The sequence below is a fragment of the Bos grunniens genome, chromosome 7 (assembly GCF_055505025.1).
Source record: "Bos grunniens cultivar Pamir isolate PY7600 chromosome 7, Bosgru_T2T1.0, whole genome shotgun sequence".
Classification (NCBI taxonomy): Eukaryota; Metazoa; Chordata; class Mammalia; order Artiodactyla; family Bovidae; genus Bos; species Bos grunniens.
This window is the reverse complement of record NC_141171.1, coordinates 102,779,939-102,803,498: the sequence shown is the minus strand read 5'-3', so window position 1 is coordinate 102,803,498 and position 23,560 is coordinate 102,779,939. Positions and strand designations below refer to the sequence as shown.

Genomic DNA, 23,560 nt, shown 5'->3' with positions numbered 1-23,560 from the left:
CTTCATATTCCATGATGTCTGGCTCTAGGTCAGTGATCACACCATTGTGATTATCTGGGTCGTGAAGATCTTTTTGTACAGTTCTTCTGTGTATTCTTGCCATCTCTTCTTAATACCTTCTGCTTCTGTTAGGTCCATACCATTTCTGTCCTTTATCAAGCCCATCTTTGCATGAAATGTTCCCTTGGTATCTCTAATTTTCTTGAAGAGATCTCTAGTCTTTCCCATTCTGTTGTTTTCCTCTATTTCTTTGCATTGATCGCTGAGGAAAGATTTCTTATCTCGTCTTGCTATTCTTTGGAACTCTGCATTCAGATGCTTATATCTTTCCTTTTCTCCTTTGCTTTTCCCTTCTCTTCTTTTCACGGCTATTTGTAAGGCCATTTGGAAAAAAAAAAAAGCTATTTGGAAAAGCTAGGGTATTAGGACTGTATAAAGGTGATTGATCAAAATTCTCACCTGAGCCAGGACTGAAGTGCAGGCAGAATGAACAGTGACTGAGGGAAATGAGAAGCTGGGCCATCAGAGGTGTCTATAGGACAGAACCCAGTCAACAAGCCGGGGAGAGGATCTAAAACACGGAGCACAGCCATCTTACCATACAAGGGGCCGGTGCCCTTTCTTCTTAATAATCTCCCCAGAGTCACGTAAACTCTAAAAAATGAATGAAATAATACAGGGACTTGTACTGAAACATAAACAACTGCTTACCACCATTTGGAGTCTCACTTTTTAGCTCGTAGAGCATTTGTTAGGAGACCTAACCTCACTAAAAAAGAGACGTGTCTGCTACCTTCCAAACTGTAGTGAGTAATTAACAGGCATCAAAACTCACAATACACTGCAGGTAAGATTATTAACTCAGTTCTCTCCTTGTCTAATCTGCCTTCTGGGCATAAATCAGGCAGCTATGACACAGCTTTAACTGTCGTAGAACTCTACAATGCTATTTTAATAAGGTAAAGTGGAAGTGAAAGTGAAGTCACTCAGTCATGTCCGACTCTTTGCGACCCCACGGACTGTAGCCTACCAGGCTCCTCTGTCCATAGGATTCTCCAGGCAAGAATACTGGAGTGGGTTGCCATTTCCTTCTCCAGGGGATCTTCCTAACTCAGGGTTTGAACCTGGGTCTCCCGCATTGGAGGCAGACGCTTTAACCTCTGAGCCACCAGGGAAGCCTAGTTTATATCAATTCAGTAACATTCATTGAATGTCTACTATGTGCTGTTCATGCTGCTGCTGCTGCTGCTGCTAAGTCACTTCAGTCGTGTCCGAGTCTGTGAGACCCCATAGACGGAAGCCCACCAGGCTCCCCCATCTCTGGGATTCTCCAGGCAAGAACACTGGAGTGGGTTGCCATTTCCTTCTCCAATGCATGAAAGTGAAAAGTAAAAGTGAAATCGCTCAGCCATATCCGACCCTCAGTGACCCCATGGACTGCAGCCTACCAGGCTCCTCCATCCATGGGATTTTCCAGGCAAGAGTACTGGAGTGGGGTGCCATTGCCTTCTTCAGCTGACCATGCTAGGAAATTCAAACATGCCTAATGCACAAAACTCCTTCGATACATGTATCTCCTTATAGATACTTCAAGACCAGTTGAGGGAAAAAGAAAAAGGGGGAAGGAGATCAGAAAAATGCAGCGGTGACATTTTCTTTCACTTTTTTCAGTGAGGGCTACAGTGGATATGAGAAAGGGAGCTATAAGCCAAAAACAAAAACAAAAACAAAAACACATCAAAACCAGAAACCTAGTTGTAAAAAAGAGAGAGAAAGAATAAGGAATAAAATAGTCAAGCCACAGTTACACTATTAATTAAAAGGAGAAACATAAACAGCACAAAGAACAGTGCCAGCTTCAATGATAAAGAGGTTGCAGGTGAACAGGGTAATAAGCGAACTATACTGGCAGAAGAGTTCATGACTTTCAGCATCCAACCTGAAGAAAGTGATTGTTTGTACTCCAAGTATAATTTATATTATGGTTACTGAATATGTAATCAGTATTCATGGTGCTAGGGCGTTTGTGGATAAGAGATGTAACGAGCTGGAGGAAAATTATATTGCATTTTATACCCACATGATAAGTAAATAATTAATTAGTGGAATGTGCATATTCCCACAAGTCATTTCTGTATTAGGATGTTTTTGCTTGCAATGGAAAGAAAGTCAACTCAATTCATGAAACCTAAGAAAAAAATGGAGGAGGCACTAATTTGCCATTTTCTGTGACTGAAAATTTCAGAGTAGATGTTAGCTTCAGGCATGGTTGGACCCAGAGGCTCAAATGATATGATCAGTAGTTCATCATTTTCCTCAGTTTCATCATTTTTGGCTCAGTTTTGCTTTGAGGTGGCAGTAATTTAAGCATGACCTCTCTATATTGTCTGAGCACTGACACTTCTAGTCTTGCATTATCCCTGTGAAAAGCAACCCCACAGAAATAAATAAATAAAACAGCTTCTTCATTCTAGGTCATGGCAGAGTTCTTCCTGGAACTGAATTGTGTGCATCCACCATCTTCATGTGCCAATCTCTGAACTGCAACGAGGAATAAAAAACCCACATGAGCTGCTCCTGACTTGCTAGGTTAGATTCAAATCAGCTAAACTGCATAAAGTAAAAGAAGGGAAGGTGGTTCCCAAAAGAAAAACTGAGTCACTGTTTTCAGAGTTACATTCTAAATCAATATTTCACAAGATAGGTTGGACGGGTGTAGCAGAATCTGGTGGATCAGAATTTATGATCATAAATGGGGAACACAGACAATAAGGGGAAGCATGGATTAAATGAAACTGAGGAACACAACTCTAATTTTGTTGTCTATGATGAGGATATAATCTATTTTATTTGTAATCCAAACATGAAAGGTATGCTCTAAATCCAAGATATATATGTTATTTTGAAATCTAACTTCACCGAAAATAATAGGAACCTTTTGATATACTATCAACATACTTCCCCCTAAAAATTCCTTTCCACAAGAAAAGCATTCCCTCTAGTTATTCCCTACACTGTCTATCCTTTATTAGAGCCGCATGTGATAAACATCCCCAGCACAAATAAATCACCTGTCATAAAACAAGGAGTGTGAGACAGAGGGAGATGTGTGCCCAAGCGTGTGTCAAGTCTTGTTTCAAGACTCCAACAATCCCCAAGCTTCAAACACCTGTTTTCCAACTCTGGATACTATTTGGAATATTATTAAGTACATCTAAATTTCTTTCAAAAGTAATATTTTAAGTATATTTACTGTAAAATAAATTTTGGGCTTTAAGACACTTGGAACCAAACTAAACTATATAGATTTTAATGTCTTTGTTGCATTGTTTTACATAAAAGACCCTGTCACACAAGAATCACACTATTTATGCATTAACTTACTTCAGATATAACTATATAACATCATATGTTATTTAGAAAATGTATTAAATCATGCCTTTATGACTTTGGCCTATTTATGAAGATAAATCACTACAATTCTACTTGAGAACATTAAAAAAGAATAGTGTCTACCACAGCATTGCCTATAATGTGAAAATGAGGAGAAGGCATAAAATATGAAAGAAATGTTGTATAAATTCATCCACAATATGTAAAAAAAAAAAAAATTGAACATGTAATTACCTCAAAGAGCTGACTTTAAGTTTTCCATGTTGCATTCAGGAACACTAGGTCATTTTTAAAAATCATCATTTAAATTAAGGTTATGGAAAAGATGCATAGTCAAAAAATTCTAAAAAATGTTTGAGGAAGTGTGAATACTTGGGAATTTTAACACTGTTCTTTTGTGTTCAGCTACTATTTTGACACCTATTTGAACATTTGACTGGGGACTTTTTTCACTTCTGGACGAACTTAATCGACGAAACTATCAGAAATAGAACCAAGTTAACTTTTAATAAGCTTAATGTTATAAATCCATGTATGTACTTACGGTTTAGTTTTGGGATTCTTATTTTTCTTTATAGTCCTCTGTCAGTCACATTTCTTTCAAGCCAGGCTTTTTCTAATGATACACATATTGTTAAATTTTGGTTATTAATATATTTGCAAGAAGCTACTTCCTATTGACTTAATTTTAACTTTTGTTGGCTATCTTCCTCATTTTTTATGATCTGTTCGACTTAACACATTTGTCATCCTACTTAACAATCATGTACATCTTGATTCACATGCACCAAATATCATCTAGTAAATTATTAATTTTTTTAACTGATAAAAATCAATTATTTCAAAGAAAATCAGCCCTACTTCTGAGGTTGAAATAGCACTTGTTCATGTGTGTTTTCTAATCCTAAGCAGACCCATCCACACTACGAGACTGACACGTGATAGGGCACGTGGACTACATTTTTTCTTTAATTATCCAAGACGGTACGCACTCACAGGAGGAAAAAACGGTGTCATTGTCTGCACCCAGTGGTAGGAGTAACTTTAAAGGTTCAAGTATTTTTCCTACATTTGAATTTTATTCTAACTCATGTATACTTACAAGATTGCTTTTCCTTTTACAAACAAACTTTCCCTTGGACAATTCTGAAAGGCTTCACTAGGGCTACAGTCTACGGGGCTGCAAAGAGTCAGTCTGAGGCAACTTAGCACAGCACAGCACATCCTCAAATAAATCTTCAATATCAAACCCTAATGCATTTGCAGTCATGTCTACCCTGTCTCAGGCTTCCCAAATGTCACTCGTCAGACCCCTCTGATATGACTGCACCCTGTGAGTGCACATCACCCATTCCTTCCCTATCCTCTGGAATTTTGTTGCCAGACCTTGTTTAGTTGTCTCTCACACACACTTTGTTGTTGAGTTGCTAAGCCATGCCCAACTCTTTTGCAAGCCCATGGACTGTAGCCCACGAGGCTCCTCTGTCCATGGGATTTCCCAGGCAAGAATACTGGAGTGGGTTTGCCATTTTCGTCTCCAGGGAATCTTCCCAATTGAACTCACATCTCCTGCATTTGCAGGCAGGTTCTTTACCACTGACACTTACACCTCTAATCAAGCTACAGTATTTTCTATCTTAAACAAAAATGATGAACACAATTTAACATTTTCTTGGGAACCCAGTCGTCAAATGACAGCTATTCAGTAGAGCATAATAGATCTGTGAAACAAACTGAAAGTCACCCAGTCATGTCCTACTCTTTGCGACCCCATGGACTATACAGTCCATGGGATTCTCCAGGTCAGAATACTGGAGTGGGTAGCCTTTCCCTTCTCCAGGGCATCTTCTCCAACCCAGGGATCAAACCCAGGTCTCCCACATCGCCGGCGGACTCTTTACCAGCTGTAGGAGTGTGTATTCTACCTCTGCCTCATTTACCTGTGTGACCTCATGCAAATGACTTATTTCTCTGTGCCTCTGTTACATCATTTATAAAATGGAGTAAGCAGCAGTATGTATTCCATAGATTTCAGAAAGATCAGATAGGAAAGTTCACAAAAAGCATATCCTGGTTCCTAGAAACGTCTCAGGAAGTTAAGGCCATTACAAGGACTCCCATTTTCATCATCACCACTGTTATCTTATCACTACCACCCTTCTTACTGTCAGCAGCAGCAGCAGCATTTTTCTGGCTGTGCAGTGCTAGCCTCACAGGTCACAGAGCTTCTTCAGCCCGAGGCCTCCTTCACCTGCAGGTCGTCAGTGTCCCTCCAGCTGACCTGCAGGTAGTGCTCTAACTGCTCTTCCTCTTCTTTGAAAATGTCTTTGAAACAGTACGAGTCGGGTAATCAGAAAATAACTTATTGGATTGTTAATAATCCAATAATAGAAACTCAAACAATGAAAGCTATGAGAGAATCTAAGAAGCCTTCCCATGAATACACTTCATGAGCTTTAGTACATGAGCATATATGTTGGCAACATACAAGCCTTATTTTTTTCATCTCTTGGTTTTAATGGATCCACATAGAGGAAGTGCAAAGATCCTTTACCTCCTTGATAAGTGAGGGAATAATTGCTTGTCTGCTTTGGTCCCCACTAGGCTCCAAATATTGTATATCAAACCCTTTCTGTAGTTGTAACTGAATTCCACTCATGCACAAAACAGCATTACTAAGTAGAAAAACTTCTTTAAAAAGTGAAATCTAGCTCTTTCCATATCAGGATTGTCTTAAGCAGAACAGTTGCTCTAGTTGATTCATAATAATCCATTTGTATCAACAAAGAAGTATTTTGTCCCCCTGAACCAAGGAGATGGAGAAGGAAATGGCAACCCACTCCAGTATTCTTGCCTGGAGAATCCCAGGGACAGAGGAGCCTGGTGGGCTGCTGTCCATAGGGTCACACAGAGTTGGACACGACTTAAGTAACTTAGCATGCATGCATGCATTGGAGAAGGAAATGGCAACCCACTCCAGTGTTCTTGCCTGGAGAATCCCAGGGACGGGGGAGCCTGGTGGGCTGCCATCTATGGGGTCGCACAGAGTCGGACACGACTGAAGCGACTTAGCAGCAGCAGCAGCAGCAGCAGCATCAGAACCAAGGAGATAGAGGATAAAGCCATGGAGAACCAAACTTAGGAGTGATTGCTTTTCTGTGTAGATATACTAGCTCAAAATTCCAAAATGATGAAAAAAGTTCTTGAAAAGTATCAGTCTCAGGAGTTTTCAGGCTATTTCAACATCAATTCCTGAAAATTTTTTCATTTTATGTCTTTGAACAAGCTCTAATCTTTCATGTATCACTAATTCACATACACATCACATACAAAAACTAGCTATTTAATAAGAGCAGGCATGATAGAGAAGCATCTTGCAAACAAGATAGAAAATGCCTTCTTTCAACTATTCTCAAGTTTCCCTCCAAGGTAACCAAATTAACAATAACTTTATGCAGCATTTATGAAATTTTACATGTATTTGGGGGTAACAAGAAGAATGCTTTTTATGAACAGTTTAATAAAGGTGTATGTATATTTCTTTTTTCTTTCCTTTTAAATATTCAGTGCAATTCTACTTAGTGTACATCATAATTTAAAACATTGGCAGCTGTTCTAATGCCTGCAAAATCTTTTTAAAGCCACAAATTAAGAAAAAAACATACTTATGTATTCAAATGGATGAAAAAATTTTCAGTGAAATATAGGGATTAAATTCTTGTTGACATTCATTAAGTAAAATCTCATTTCAAAAATAATATGTTATTACTGATTTCTGCATACTATGGTTGTTATGTTTAAGATCTAAACTATTTTATCCTCTTGAGTTGTTGGCAATTATCATTTTCGCAACTTGTTTCTTTATGCTAGAAGAATTATACCAGATTTCTTAGCTTTGTCTGAGCTATCTTGAAACCAACTCACCTTTTCTTTTAATGCTACTCCAAAAATAGAGTAGATCAAAACATGTAAAATATATATATATCCAGGGTAAAAATGTAAGGTTAGGTGAATATTAAACAAGCAGAGTTATATAGAGGGGCAGCTGCATTTGTAAATGTTCTGAGATTTTTTTTCCCCTTATTGTCCAGTGTGAGAATGTTTATATTAATATTCTATGAATAATAAATCAAAAAAAGGAAAAAATGAGAGAAAATGCCTAAATTTATACCATAATATCGAGGAACATGGAGGAATGATAACAAGCATGTGTGATAGGTAAAATAAACTAAATCCTTACCTTTACTCATGAAGTCAATTAAATAATGTCTTAAAATGAAGCACAATATACAGACATTCTTTAAAGATAATGGAGGCAGACACCAAAGGAATCAGTTTGAGTCATTTCAAACTGAGTAAGATGAACTATGTGAGAATGTGAATCAATGATCAGTGTTGGCTAGACAGAGAAAAATCTAGTTAGATGATCTAAGTTTTTTTCTTATAAAAAACAAACAGAAGATGCTTTACAATAGGTTAGCAATCCAAATCACTAATAACAAATAAGTGTTTTGCAGGCAAACTAAACATTTCCGTTGGGTTCATAAAACCCAGAGTTAGAAGTTCTTTGCAAACGAAATAACAGCACTTCTTGCTTAGCTCAGCTATATACAAGGCATTTTTTGTCAAAGTAGTAATTCAAACCACTCAGTAGTTTTGTTGCATTTCACACCACAGGTGCAATTTCACAAAGGGTTAAGCTCTCATTTATAACTTAGACAGATATTGGACAGGTGAGCCAGTCGTCATGAATGGATCATAAATGTATAATCATATGAGTCATGTGAAAAATAATGTAGCTATGGATCATGTGATATTCATCCTGGGCATTCAAGTAGGTACAAGACCAGTAAGTACTGACTGAACACTCTTACCCTCATGTTTTGAATGCTTCACCGACCTCCTCAGAACATATTTTCTTCCGGGGTTCACAAAACTTTCTCATCTTCTGTTAAGTCCTATTCCCCACTCTTACCCCCTAGCCTTCTGATCCTATTTAAGTGCTACCTTCCACTACCTCCAACACTTCATGATTATTCATAATCTAGAATCACATCTTTCATGAGATTTCTTGATACATCTCTAACCAGCCTGTTTTTACTTCTCCGAAACCCTTTAGCCTTTTTCACTTTTTCAGTCCCTTTTCTAAAAGTCAAGCACCTGATTTGAGCTCCACAGCCTCCTAGAGGTTAGAGTCTACAAATAATTGAGGCTTTAGAGCAAGGAAGTGCTAATTAATAGATTTTATTCTAGATGAAGTCTTTAGAAGGCTGGGAGGAAGAGGCGAAGGTAAGATAAAGGTCTAAGTTGTAGCTGAGATAACAGAGAAAGAAAAGGTGGAATATTTACTAATGCTCTCTATATATTGGTTTCAGAAAAAGACTTTTCTATCCATGTAAAAATGGCTATATTTTCCTCCCACTTTTTACTTTCATTAAGAATGTTAAGTGTGGGACCTACACATGACTTGGTAGTCACGTGATTTCTATTTGTGAGGAAAGTTTTGACCTTGCAAGAATTAGAACTTTATAACCTGAATTTATTTTGTCCTCTAGCAGGAAAAAAGAACACATTACCACAACAGACCTCTTGAGTATCATTTTCAAAATAATGCATTCAATTTCCAACAAAGAGCAAAGGATAAACAATTAAACATAACATGTAACAGAACTCTTATCCACCTGCCAACAATTAAACCCAGTAATTAAAAATTGTAGGAGAATACACATAAGCATATCCTCAGCATATCCTCTGACCACGGTCAAAGAGGGGAAAAATCTTTCCTTATACGTTCCCTTTCCTATTTCCCAGGCAGCTTTTCTTGATATTAAACAGACACGAGACTCTGTCAACTGTGTTTCACTTTTTGAAAATAGAAAAAAAGAGGGAAATCCCATCTTTTTCCCTCGGGAGGACTATTATATACAGATGAATGTATTTTGTTATTTAGTTTAATAAATGCAGCGTTCAGAACAGATGTTAAAGCTTGAAATTGTCCAGAGAAAGGAACAGCTCAGGTGGCAATAATGCAGCCTTCTCACCTGCTGTGCTTTCTGCTTTGTCTTTGGAAGAGCTACTTTCACAGGTGAAACAGTATTACAGTATTTATAGCCACTCAAGTCCTCACCACTGGACTGAAGCTGCCAAGCAGGGTGCTAATTAGTACCAGGAGTGGACGTGGCGATGCCGGTTTTATGACACAGTCATCTGGCCAGTAAATTGGACAAAGAGAAACAGCACATTTACAGGAGCACTGCAAATTCCGCCATGCAATGGTAAGGGGTGACTGTGAGGATCTGTTTTCTAAAAAAAAAAAAAGATGGATTTTTCTCAAAACCAGCCTATTTGGCCTTTCCATGGCTATGCTTTTCTGTGAATTTTCTAATGCACTACTTAAATCACCATAATCTGAAAGGATTTCTTTAGAATACATCTGTGAATAATGGTATGCATGGGATATTGAATATTTGTCCTCTGAGTATTATAGTTTATAAAACAATAAATCTCACTGTAAACAACAGTCAAACTGTTTTTGCAAACTAGAGAGCAGTAAAACTGTAAAATCAAATCAAATAATAATTATTTTGGCATCATTAATAAAATTCATTATACATTATTGTATAAATTTTAAGCAGCTTTATTTAGTTTAAAACAAATTTGCAGTTTATAAATGTGGCCAGTACATTGCCTTCATTGATTTGGGATCTATAGTAGCTGTGATAAAAGGAAAGTATGATATTAAATATAATGGAGGAAATTAATTCATTACTAGGAAAATTTCATTAACACTTCAAAGTATGTTATTGTGGTTAAGAACAAGAACTTTCAGCTCCAATAGATTTGAGGCTAATTTCACACACTTACTGTGCCATTTGGGCTTCCCTGGTGGCTCAGTTGGTAAAGAATCTGCCTGCAGCGCAGGAGACCTGGGTTCAATCCCTGGGTCAGGAAGATCTGCTGGGAGAAGGAAATGGCAACCCAGTTTAGTATTCTTTCCTGGAGAATTCCACGGACAGAGGAGCCTGGTGGGCCACTGTCCATGGGATAACAAAGAATCGGACACAACTGAGTGATATGGTTTTTAATCAATTACTAAGGTAATTGCTCTAAGCCTCACTTTCCCCATTTATAACACCTACTTTTGGGGGTTTGTGAAAGTAAATGAGAAAATATATAAAGCAATCAGTAGAGCTCCTGACGCACTATAATTTTTATTAAATAATAGATATTATTAAGACTATGAATGGCTGTAATGAAGTCACAATGCTTTCTCCATTGTTTCATCTTTTGAATGTAAGGTTTCAAGTTTATCCCTGGTTATTTTAAGATTAAATGATATTAAACATATTAAACATTAAAGATATTAAACATGACAATATATGCAAAATCATTGAAAAATTATAAAAAACCTACATATATTCTACCATTAAGGAATATAAAGTGTCTCATTTTCTATTCAAAAACTAGTTTTTAAAGTGTTCCAAAAGTAATTTTTATTGTCACTTTCCTTCACCTTGCACACATTTAATTCTCCCAAACTATCTTTCACAAAAGGCAAAATGTGTTTCCAGAGTAACATAAATGCATTCTGGCACCAGAAAAGGTAAGGGGAAAATGACTCATTGTATTTTAAGGAGCAGGATGGTGATGATTTTAAGGAATTTGTGCAGTTCATAAATATACACCAATTAACATATCAAGTTCAATGCTTAAAACTACATCTCTGAGAAGTGTTGTCATGTGAAACAGCAAAGGGAACAGAGTGAGGGACTCAATTCTCAGTGGGTATGTTTCTTCATGCTCCCAAAAGTACTATATAGTCATAGCAGGTATGACAAAAAAAAAAAAACCTACTATAATAAAGCATGTCATGCATTTCTATCAGGCCAGAAGAACTAGGAACTAAAGAGCATCTTAATGAGGGTGAAAGAGGAGAGTGAAAAAGCTGTCTTAAAACTCAACATTCAAAATACGAAGAGCATGGCATCCAGTCCCATCAATTCATGGCAGATAGATGAGGAAAATGTGCAAACCACAACAGATTTTATTTCTTGGGCTCCGAAATCACTGCATATGGGGAATGCAGCCATGAAATTAAAAGATGCTTGCTAACTGAAAGGAATACCGTTACAGACCTAGACTGCTTGTTAAAAAGACATCACTTTTCTGACAAAAGTCCATTTAGTCAAAGCTATGGCTTTTCCAGTGGTCATGTATGGATGTGAGAGTTGGACCATAAAGAAAGCTGAGCACCAAAGAACAGACGCTTTCAAACTGTGGCACTGGAAAAGACTCTTGAGAGACCCTTGGACTGCAAGGAGATCAAATCAGTCAATCAGAATATTCAGGAAATCAACCTGAATATTCATTGGAAGGACTGATGCTGAAGCTGAAGCTCCAATATTTTGGCTGCCTGCTATGAAGACCTAACTCACTGGAAAAGACTCTGCTGCTGGGAAAGATTGAAGGCGGGAGGAGAAGGGGCTGACAGAGGATGGGATCATTAGACAGCATCATCACCAACTCAATAAGCGTGAGTTTCAGCAAACTCTGGGAGACCGTGAGGAAAAGGGAAGCCTACCGTGCTGCAGTCCATGGGTCACAAAGAGTCAGACACGACTGCGTGACTACACAGCGACAAAGAAGAAGCAGAGTAACCATAAAAGCTGAGTCGATTTGGAAGATTTAATCACTTGACAGATATTAACATCCAAACATGTGCCAGACACTGTGCTAAGACACAGGAGGTAGAGAGAAAAGAGTGAGCTAAAGAAACGCAACTAGATTCAGAGCTGTGAGCAAAGCACGGTAACTACCCTTAAGAATTACAACCGAAAGTAAGACGACTGGAACAGAGGATTCATTCTGAGACGTCAAATCTTGAGATTACCAAATAACCCATGCAAGATGATAAAATCCAGGAGATTCTAAACAGAATAAATATCACACAAATGCAATCATTTACAACCTTATTTTGAATCAAACATGATTTGTCTATAAAACCAAACATGAGGACAAAAAAATTGGAATGTTAATCAGTTTGTCAAAATTAAAAGTGAAATATAGCTCAGAATTGATTTACTAGATTTCCTGTAAGAGCTGAGCTTTTCCAAGGAATTACTCTAACCCAAGCAATGGGAAAAGAGAGGTTCCTTATTTCTCTCAACTTGGCTTTGAATCTCTGCAAAAATTCCCACCCATGTCAGAGTTTGTTGCTGGACACTACATTAATTCCTACTCTTTGCTTTCGGAAAAAGAAAATTGCAAAGTGACTGCTGGTATTTTTTTCCCAATAAAACTTCAGCATATGTGATTACTGTTCAATTTAAAAGTACATAAAAATGAACCATGGAGATTTTTAAATTTATATATCCCTGTTCCCTACCTTTAGGTTTTCTATCAATAACTTACTAAGTCATAGATGGAGTCTTGGCATCTGGATTTTTTGAAGCCCAGTAGGTGATTCTGACTCACATTCAGAATTAAGAATCTCTATACGACAGCCCAAGGAAAAAATTTTCAAAAGTGTTCTTCCCTCCCACGACTTATCCTGGAAAAATAGCTGGTATGGAAAAGCGGCACAGCCCATCATGGACAGTAATACCCATTTATATACTAAAAAGGTATGTAGTTTTATGCACTGGCCTGGGCTGGTAGAGGTCAACTGAAGTCAAATTACCTGACAGAATCTTCTGTGGACTGTCACATCCATCATACCCTGCCTTCAAAGACAGTTGGTTGATTTATTACATCCTATGCAACAGAATATTCCAATGCCATCATCAGACAGTGATGTTCGTCATAAGAAAGACTAGCCCACACATGTGAATTCAGATAATTAAATTATTTACTTCTCCTGAGAGTCAATTCATGAATCATCATCTTAAAAAGTCTGAGAACTAACCACTTTGAAAAATTCCTGAATTTATAAAAGAGACTCAGTTCCATGTGTTGGTACATTCCATTTCTCAGCATAGAAACTTGCATATTGCTCTGCTTATCATGAACAATGAAAACAACTACAGAACGGCATCATGAAGGAAAATATATGATTTTCTGAGCATATTATTCGGCACAGAGAACAGCTGCAGCCAGTGATTGATAACACAGTCATCTGAGACCCACTTAATAGAGAAGAGGCTGAGAAGACAGAACAAGAGGCAAACTCTCAATAAAGCTGGGGTGACCCGGGAAGTCCACCCTGTGACTCTGCCACAGTTGAAAGTGTTTTATTGTCATTAACCAAGTGACCTTAAAGGGGCATGGCGAAGTCAATTAAATCATTTGGCCTGACTGTATGAGAATATGGATAAATTATCTGAAAACCAGATGCTTGAAAGTCAGGTGTCTGATAACTGATTGATCTAAAGCTTTATTCGTAAAAAGGGGGCACTTTTTAATTATTGTAACCCCCATAATAAAAAGGTTGGTTATATCTTATCTGTCATTTAAATATTTTTTGAAAAGGCAGTATCAGTGTATCTTTTGGCAGACATTATGCCAGTTGTGTTATGAGACGATTAGAAAAACAATGGGGTGGGGAGGGGATAAATTAAGAGTTTGGGATTAACAGATATATCCTACTATATGTAAAATAGACAAAAACAACAAGGACCTGCTGTATCACACAGCAAACTATATTCAATATCTTGTAATAACCAATAATGTAAAAGAATCTGAAAAGCAATACACACTCACACGTATAACTGAATCACTGTCTGCTGTACACCTGAAACTAGCACAGTATTGTAAATCAACTAGGCTTCAATTAAAAAGTACAATAAACTACACAGATCAATTATTTATCAAGTCGCTCCGTCATGTCCGACTCTTTGTGACCCCATGAACTGCAGCATGCCAGGCCTCCCTGTATATCACCAACTCCCGGAGTTCACCCAAACTCTTGTCCATTGAGTTGGTGATGCCATCCAAGCACATCACCCTCTGTCGTCCCCTTCTCCTCCCGCCTTCAATCTTTCCCAGCATCTGGGTCTTATCCAGTGAGTCAGCTCTTTGCATCAGGTGGCCAAAGTATTGGAGTTTCACCTTCAACGTCAGTCCTTCCAATGAATATTCAGGATGATTTCCTTTAGGACGGACTGGTTGGATCTCCTTGCAATCCAAGAGACTCTCAAGAGTATTCTCCAACACCACTGTTCAAAAGCATCAATTTTTTGGCGCTCAGTTTTCTTTATAAGCAATACAATAAATAATTTACATGAAATTATATCACATAATCATCACAACCATATTACATGTATTCTATCTAGTATTAGCTCCATTTTACAGAGGAAGAAATTGAGACTTAGACTATCAATATGTCCAAGATCACAAAACTAATAACTGGTGAGGCTGGGATTTGAATCCAGGGAATGTGTCACTGAGACTAGCTTCAATAAAATGAGGGAAAAATTGAAAACATATCATGAAGAGACACAAACAAAAGCACAATTCATAGAAATGTGTCATTTTTATAAATTAAAAATTATCTTCCCAAGTACAGTGAGGTAAACATCAAATCTATGATAGTTTTATACACATAATTCTGGCACAAGGTGTAGGCAGATTCAATTTTGCCTTGGATGTGTTTCTTTATGAGGAGACTATTTTATCAGATGTAAGTGTAAAGAGCGATTTAAAAGTCAAACTGGACTAAATTATAACACTCATGAATGTGGAATACCCTTGTGATTTTAAAACATGCCTCCACATCAACATGCCTCCTTTTAAAAGGTGAAGATTATATTCAGCATTTTGTAATAACCTATAATAGAAAATAATCTGAAAATATAATACATATCTCCAAATCACTTTGCTGGACATCTGCAACTGACACAATATTGTAAATCAATCATACTTCAGTTAAAAAAAAAAGAATCGGTAGAGACTAATTGGAGAAGGCAATGGCACCCCACTCCAGTACTCTTGCCTGGAGAATCCCATGGATGGAGGAGCCTGGTGAGCTGCAGTCCATGGGGTCGCAAAGAGTCAGACACAACTAAGCGACTTCACTTTCACTTTTCACTTTCACGCATTGGAGAAGGAAATGGCAATGCACTCCAGTGTTCTTGCCTGGAGAATCCCAGGGACAGTGGAGCCTGGTGGACTGCTGTCTATGGGGTTGCACAGAGTCTGACATGACTGAAGCGACTTAGCAGCAGCAGCAGCAGCAGAGACTAATTGCTTTGCTCTAGAATATGAGCTGGACTTAGTGACTGCCTTCAAACAAGAGAAATGAAACTAAGATATTGATAGATAAACATGGCAGAAGTAAAAGAGTAAGACTTTCAAGCCTAGGGCATATAAGGTCTCTCTCTTTCTCCTGCTCCCTCTCCCTTTCCACTCACTCTCTCTGGAAGCCGACTAACATGCAAGGAGGAAACAACTCAGGCAGCTCTGGGGAAAGGTCCAGAAGGCAAAGGACTGAGGTCCTCTGCCAGGAGCCTGAACAACCCGGCCAGCCACGTGAGTAATCCACCCAGGACGAAAATTCACCAGTCCCAGTCGAGCCATCACGTAATTCGACCATGCCTACTCCATAAATGCAATTTGCTGAAAAACCTTGAGTCAGAATCCCTAGCTAAGATGCTCCCAAATCTCTGACCAATAGAAACTCTGTAGGATGTTTTCCTGAGTTTAGCTGCTAAGCTTGTTATGAAATAACGTATGACTAGAACAATAATATTGTCTACACAATCAGCTTAGTATCATATCACAGGAGGAAGTTGCTGTCCCTCTTTGTACCTCAGTATTCCTCATTGTGCCTCATTTATAGATGAATTCCCTTACCTATAAAATGAAGAATATATACATACCTCCTAGAGCTGCTGTGAGTATTCAGTGGACAGTTCACAAATGCTTGTTAGAGGAGTTCCCAACAGAAGTGAAGTGAAGTGAAGTGAAGTCGCTCAGTCGTGCCTGATTCTTTGTGACCCCATGGACAGTAGCCTGCACCAAACTCCTCCATCCATGGGATTTTCTAGGCAAGAGTACTGGAGTAGGTTGCTGTTTCCTTCTCCAGGGAATCTTCCCAACCCAGGGATAGAACCCAGGTCTCCCGCATTGTAGACAGATGCTTTACTATCTGAGCCACCATGGAAGTCCCAACAGAGGAAGCCTTAAATAAAACTTAGCCATTATTACTACTGTTGATAAAACATTTCTCTCTTGTCCTTGGAGTCTGAATGGGACAATGTCACCATGGAAGAAAGGAAAGTTGAACTCTCTACCTACCAGTCTTGGCTCTGCTTCTTGACTTCACTCCCTTCTTTCATCTGCACAGCTTTTATTTCTCATCTTACATGAGAGGTGGTAAAAGAATACTAATTGTGATATTTCTTCTACTTTATGTTACTTCTTAAAACTTTTCCCATTTGGGCACCTAAACATTTGGCATACATGCAAAGTTTGGGAGAGCAGAACATAGAATAAGTTTGAAGTGTCAAAAATCTAAGGTGCAGGCGGTTTAAGGATATAAAGAATATAGAAGATAAAAATAAAGCTTTCTATCTCCATGAAGAAGAGAAGCAAAGATAGCTGAGACATTGATGTGTCCCTAAGAAAGTTACCTGTACACTAACCATGCCCTTTAATTTGGACCAGATATACAGAAGGGGAACAACCAATTCCAAAGAACTGTGAGGAAGTCTAGATTATAGAGAACTACCTCGCTTCCCAGGAAAGTGCAGAGAGGGGGAAAGACCTCAGAATTTCCCTGCTTACGAGACATGGCACAAGAGCAGAGGCTGCCTGAACCCACCAGCTTCGACCTCAGATCATCTTATAGTTTCTGCTGTCCACCAGAATGATTCAGCAAGGGAAAAAAATGAAGATTCAAATGGGGACTCAGCTGACCATGAAGAGACCTCTTAGCCAAAAGCAACACGGCACAGGCATAGTAATGATCTTGGGAAAAAATGCAAAGATCAGTGACCCAATTAAATGAGGTATAGATCAGCAGATATTGAGCACCAAAAGGCTCCAATCTTAACACATTGTCTGGACTCTTCAAAGTCCCCTAGCACTCAGACTCATGCCAGGGAGAGATGAAAACTTCATTGACTTAGATTTTCTATTATCCAGTGAAAAAGGGAGGCTTGGAGTAGATTAAAATAAGTAATAAAATGCAGTTACATTTCCAGCACACCTGATTTTGTAAACTGAGACTTACACCTCTACCAAGTAGATGGCAAAAAATTATTTCGAACCTCCATTTAAACACTTCTAGCCTCTTATACGTCTCAGAATATAAGTGAGGTTGGCCACTCTTTAGTTAGTCTTTAACTACTCAAAGTTCAAATTTTCTCAAATTCCCTGAAATTACACAGTATTCTCAGTCTCCTCTCCACTTAAACCTTCTCAACAAGACGTTTTTAATACACGGATTTAAATAGCCTTTTTGCTACTACTGTTGTAACATTATACTCATGTTTCTTTTTCTTGAAAAGTCTGACGTGTCATCGGCAGGAACCAGGAACACCGTCTGAAGGGAGAGTAGGGGATTACTGCAGAAAACAGAGCCTAGGTTTTATATTTTCATTTGCCCTCAAGGGACCTAGCACGGTACCAGTCTCTGCCACTTACTCACTGTGTAATTTAAGACAAATTAGTAACTGCTCTGAGCTTCAGTTATCTCCTCTGTAAAATGAGGGCAATGAACCAGCCCTTGTGCCAGTCCAAGGAGATAATGGACGTATATAAAACTACTACGTGCGGTCCAATTTAGCTGTTTAACAAATGAAAATGATTTTTGAACTGACACAAAAGTCTAGACTGTCAAATCACCCTCGAACGAATTAGAGATCTCACCCAGAATCAGGAGGCAAGGGCGAAGCAGGGAGAACTGTGGGGTACCCCAGGCAGCTCTACTAGCCCTTTCTTTCTAAATCCCAGGAACTTTCTGACTCAGGGTAAGTTGGGAACCCAGAGAGGATGCCCTGTAAATCCAGACTCTGCATTTGTGTGCCTTCAGTAATCTGAAAACAAGGACATCAAGCTTCCTAGCATTGCATAGATAAGGACTCTCCTGCTAGTAATGTCAGCAGGAGGGTTGTCGGCATGTCTATAATAATCCTGAAGTTGGTCCCCGGCTTCCTCTCACTGTGAGAGAATCAGCCGGTCTGGTACTCTGGCAGTTATTTGTCAGAAGAGAAATGGGTTGCAGCCCACTTGTTTTAATTCTTCCATTTTGTACTATCTTGTTCAATCATTACTGAATCGATATTGAATTAATGTTCAAACTTAATGGAATCATAAAGTAATCTCTGACTAGAGTCCCTGACTATTTACTGCAAGTGAACACTTCTTTATACCTGGAGTCCTTCTCTCTTTTTCTTTTATGCAAATTATTACACACATTCACGATTGTTTTCTCTGTAAATCAGTTCAGTTCAGTTCAGTCACTCAGTCCTGTCCAACTCTTTATGACCCCATGAATGGCACCACGCTAGGCTTCCCTGTCCATTACCAACTCCCGGAGTCCACCCAAACCCATGTCCATTGGTGATGCCATCCAACCATCTCATCCTCTGTCATCCCTTTCTCCTCCTGCCCCCAAACCCTCCCAGAATCAGGGTCTTTTCCAATGAGTCAGCTCTTCGCATCAGGTGGCCAAAGCATTGGAGTTTCAGCTTCAACATCAGTCCTTCCAATGAACACCCAGGACTGATTTCCTTTAGGATGGACTGGTTGGATCTCCTTGCAGTCCAAGGGACTCTCAAGAGTCTTCAACACCACAGTTCAAAAGCATCAATTCTTCGGTGCTCAGCTTTCTTTATAGTCCAATTCTCACATCCATACATGACCACTGGAAAAACCATAGCCTTGACTAGACAGACCTTGGTTGGCAAAGTAATGTCTCTGCTTTTTAATATGCTATCTAGGTTGGTCATAACTTTCCTTTCAAGGAGCAAGCATCTTTTAATTTCATGGCTGCAATCACCATTCGCAGTGATTTTGGAGCCCAGAAAAATAAAGTCAGCCACTGTTTGCTCTGTTTCCCCATCTATTTGCCATGAAGTGATGGGACCGGATGCCATGATCTTTGTTTTCTGAATGTTGAGCTTTAAGCCAACTTTTTCACTCTCCTCTCTCACTTTCATCAAGTGGCTCTTTAGTTCTTCACTTTCTGCCAAAAGGGTGGTGTAAATACGTTTTCTTGTAAATACGTTTAGGAAAATACAGCAGTCACGGGTGCACGCACACACACACACACACACACACAATGATTCTCCATCTGAGCAGCTAATGTATGTTAATCAATATTCATTCCTTTACTGTGTCATATCTAAATCTGGGTTTGCAGAATAAATACAGAAAAATACTAATTTATGCAAATATACAGTTACTACTGTATATGTGCACACTACAATCAAAGTGCAGTGTGGGGGGAAACTATGTAAAGAAACTCACGGGAGACACAAACTTTGAAATTTTGTTTTATGCCAATAAAGCATAAAAATATCTGATTTTAAACAAAATTTTCCCTAGAGTAGAGATACGTGTTCACTTTTTTCAGCTCAAGTCTCTTCCCCTGAGAGTGGCTCTGATGGTCCTTTAGTGTTGATATAATGAGGCCAGAGAGGAGCCTATGTCTGAAAATGAGCACGTTTCCACCCAAGGACGTTTAAAGTATCTTTTTAAAAAAATACTTTTTAAAGTACTTTCTAAAAAGTTTCAGCGAATGTTCATTAAAGGTTTGTTTGCCCGTGGAATAGTCTTTTCTTTTATAAAGTGTGCTAATTTCTCTTCCCTAAATGATGTCACCCAATTATGTAGATAAGTATTTGCCCTCCACCCGAGAAAAATCATAGGTACATAAAATTATTATAAATCATTTTAGCTTCTCTTCTATCCTCAACCTCAAAACCGCAAATGGGGGAATAGTCACTAACTCACAGATGTTGTCTGCAACATATTGTCAGATACTGTGGCACAGGAAATGGTTACATATCCACAGAGTCTGCAAATCCAAGCACTCTCCAAACATATTCCAACACAAAAATACAAGTACCAAAAGAACTCTTCCATACATGCAATGTTTTCTAAATAATTCTGATTTTCATTCATGGTCCTGAATTTCATCCAGGATTGAAATTAAAGCAATAGGGGTCAATCAATTTATTGCTATTACAAAGGCATCTCCTAACAAAGATAAGAATTAACTCAAAGAAAAATTGAATGCCTCTCTGTATTCCCCACATTTGTCTCTCTCTGCTTCTACTTTAAATTATCTCTAAGAAGCCAAGGACACACTTTTGGATCGTCTTTTTTTGTTGCTGTTTTTAAAGATCTGGTTCTGGATTATGAGAGCTAGTTAGCTGGAACACGTTCTCCACATCTGTGCAAAACTTTTGTGTTCCAGCACAGTGTGTGTTTCTCTGGTCTTTAGCAAGGTGTGTATTTTCCCTAACGTTTTAGGTTCTGACACCAGTTAGAGAGATGTAGAGATAGGATAGCTGAACAATTAAAGGTAAATGATTCCCAAGCATTCTTTATCCGTCTTAACTCTATGTCATCTGCTAAAAGAATTAAAAGCAATATACACTAAAGCTTTGCTGTTTATGCAGATTATCTTTGACTATAAAACCTAACATAAATTACAATTTTAAAGACATTTGTTTGAAACTCCATGCTAGTGCAATTTGAGAGTACAGAAGCACAAGGAATGGAATCTAGCTACAGTATGAGAATAAAGAATAGGAAAACAAGAATTTTTGTAGAAAAATCTAGAGGATAAATAGTAGAAGTACATAAAGCATAGGAAAAATACTTTTCCAGGGTATTTAAACAAATTTAAAATATTGTATATATTATCTTTGTACAAAACTTTAAAAAAACAACTGACTATTGACAAGATATCTTATTTGGCCCAACAGTTTTTATTAGACTTTCTTATTCTCCCTAGTATAATAGTAGTGCCTCATGGTAATCATATTAGCAAGAAAAAATACAGCTTCAATAGTGATGGGCTAATTTTTAATTTTTAGTAAAGTTATCTATTTACTTTTTCATATACTGCTTCATTTCAAGTCAGAAGAACTTCTTCCTAAATCTAGATTTCTGGGCCGTTTTAGCCACTAAAAGTTTATGAAACGAATGCATTAAATGTATAGTTCTCATTTAATGGATGACAAATCAGAGATAAGGCACTATTTTTATTACCTACTTGTGCATTTTTTTCTTCTTTTGATGTTCACTGTTAACGTTCATGAAATGTACCTATTATGGTAATATACTGAAAACATTTCCCAAAAGTTGAGTTTTGACAAGAGATTTGGAAAAGAACAGGTGGCCTTCTTGCCAGATTGCAGGTGCAAGGAAGAAGGGACAAAGTTAAGTTAGAGTCAAGGGAACCAGGGGGCAGGTGTGAGAGAGAGAGAGAAAAGCAGCAAAAAGTTCACTGGAAGGAAACTGACAGATATAGAATGAAGAAAGGAAGCAAGCGATCAGAGCAAGCAGTCAGTAAAAGGAGTCCCTGCTGGGAGACATCTGCAAAAAACATCTGTAGACACGTCTCCATGACCGCCAGGAAGGGGGATCCCTGCCACAGAGACACAAAAACAGGCTTAACTACCTGTGGTATCTGGTTGAACGGTGTACACAACGCTCAGGGCGCCAGGCTCTAATTATTCTATGACAACCCCAGTTCCGCCCTCCCAGTGGAAAACAGATGTCAGAGCACTTAGGATTGATTGAAACAGAAGGAAATTCTTTGATTCAACTCTTTCCCCACAACAAACCTGCATTATTTTACCCTCATTTGTCTGAGAAAAAGAGGGGAAAAAAAAACATTCCTTCCAAAGGGAGACAGGAAATGGTTCTGATCCATTTATCACAAACTGTTCTGCTTTGCCTTCGTACCCAAGGTTAGAAAAATTTTGCCAACACTGCCCTGTCAGGCTGGCACTGAATGCAACCGTAGATACGACAGAGGTACTAGCAGCTGGGATGGTCCTGTCTCAAGTGCTAGGATTGATCACCGCACCAGCCGTCTGGCAGACTGAACAAGCCATTAGACGATCAGCGGTGAAAAGGACACCCCTTCTCTGCCTGCTGCCCCTTAAATGTCCTGCCCTTCCCAAGTTCTACATTATCCCATTTACAGTTCATTCAGGGCTAATGTAGCAGAGAGGAAATGTGTAGACATCAGAGACAGGGAAAGAAGGCTTGCAAATGAAAAAAAAAAAAAAAAAATATATATATATATATATATATTCTTTATCCTGACAAGTGGAGTTCACAGTTTCCAAAAAGAAAAAGAGGGCGTAGATTTGTGTATACACATTAGTTACCCCTGGCCCATCAAGTCATTCAATCGGATAAAAACTGCCCCTCGCAGACTGAATGCATTTTGTGGGTCAATCGCAGGCATGTCTGTGCGGATGGGCTGCTATCGAGAGCTGGGGTCTCCAGGTCAACGATGAGCCAGATGCCGCCGACAGGGCCAAAAGCGGCTTGCTGCTTCTGAGAGCTGGTGCTTTTGAAGTGAGGCCGGCTGAAAGAAACAAGCAACCACAGAAAATAAAATGGACCCCATAAGAGGCCTCGGCAAAAAAAAAAAAAATGCACATACACAATTGCCTGATTGTGAGGCTTTACACTCAGTTACGGAAGTCCGCATTATCTTAGTGACTTGCTGGGCTGAGCTGGAAAGTCAGTAAACCTTCCATGCTAGTCAGTTTTCAATCTATAAAATAAGCTAATAAAAGCAATTTGATATAGAATAGTGTTCCATATAAGCAGGTGTCCTTGAAACCACTCACTTTATTTAAGAGATCAAATAGATTAGCTTCCTATTGACAGCCTCGCATGCTATCACAGAAAGTATCCATGAAGGACAATAGTCAAATACCTAGGGCATTCATAAAACCAAAATTTACAATTAGCTGGAATTTGAGGAAGCTGCTTCTTTTCCCTCGCTCAGGCCCTCCAATGAGAAAAAGTCAAGGGTTCTAAACCCTTCGATTAGCAAAAGCATCAAATTCTCCTTTCCACACACATGTGCAAAGGTGGATGGATACACTGGGACAAAGAATTGAGACCAGTGGAAAAGAAACACTAAAATACTGCCGCATAAGCAATTCAACCATATACTTCCTCCACTCAAACCACTTGGGGCTCAGTGCATAAGTATCTGGGAAATATTAAAAAAAAGAAGATTAAAAAG

General features: G+C 38.6%; 1 long non-coding RNA gene across 1 annotated transcript; it reads left to right on the top strand.

Moving 5' to 3' along the window:
• Positions 1-6,934: 6,934 nt before the first annotated feature.
• On the top strand, positions 6,935-13,128 carry LOC147370064 (uncharacterized). Its single transcript, XR_015168378.1, has 2 exons — positions 6,935-9,668; positions 12,785-13,128. It is a non-coding gene; the product is annotated as an uncharacterized LOC147370064 (long non-coding RNA).
• The last annotated feature ends 10,432 nt before the right edge of the window (positions 13,129-23,560 follow it).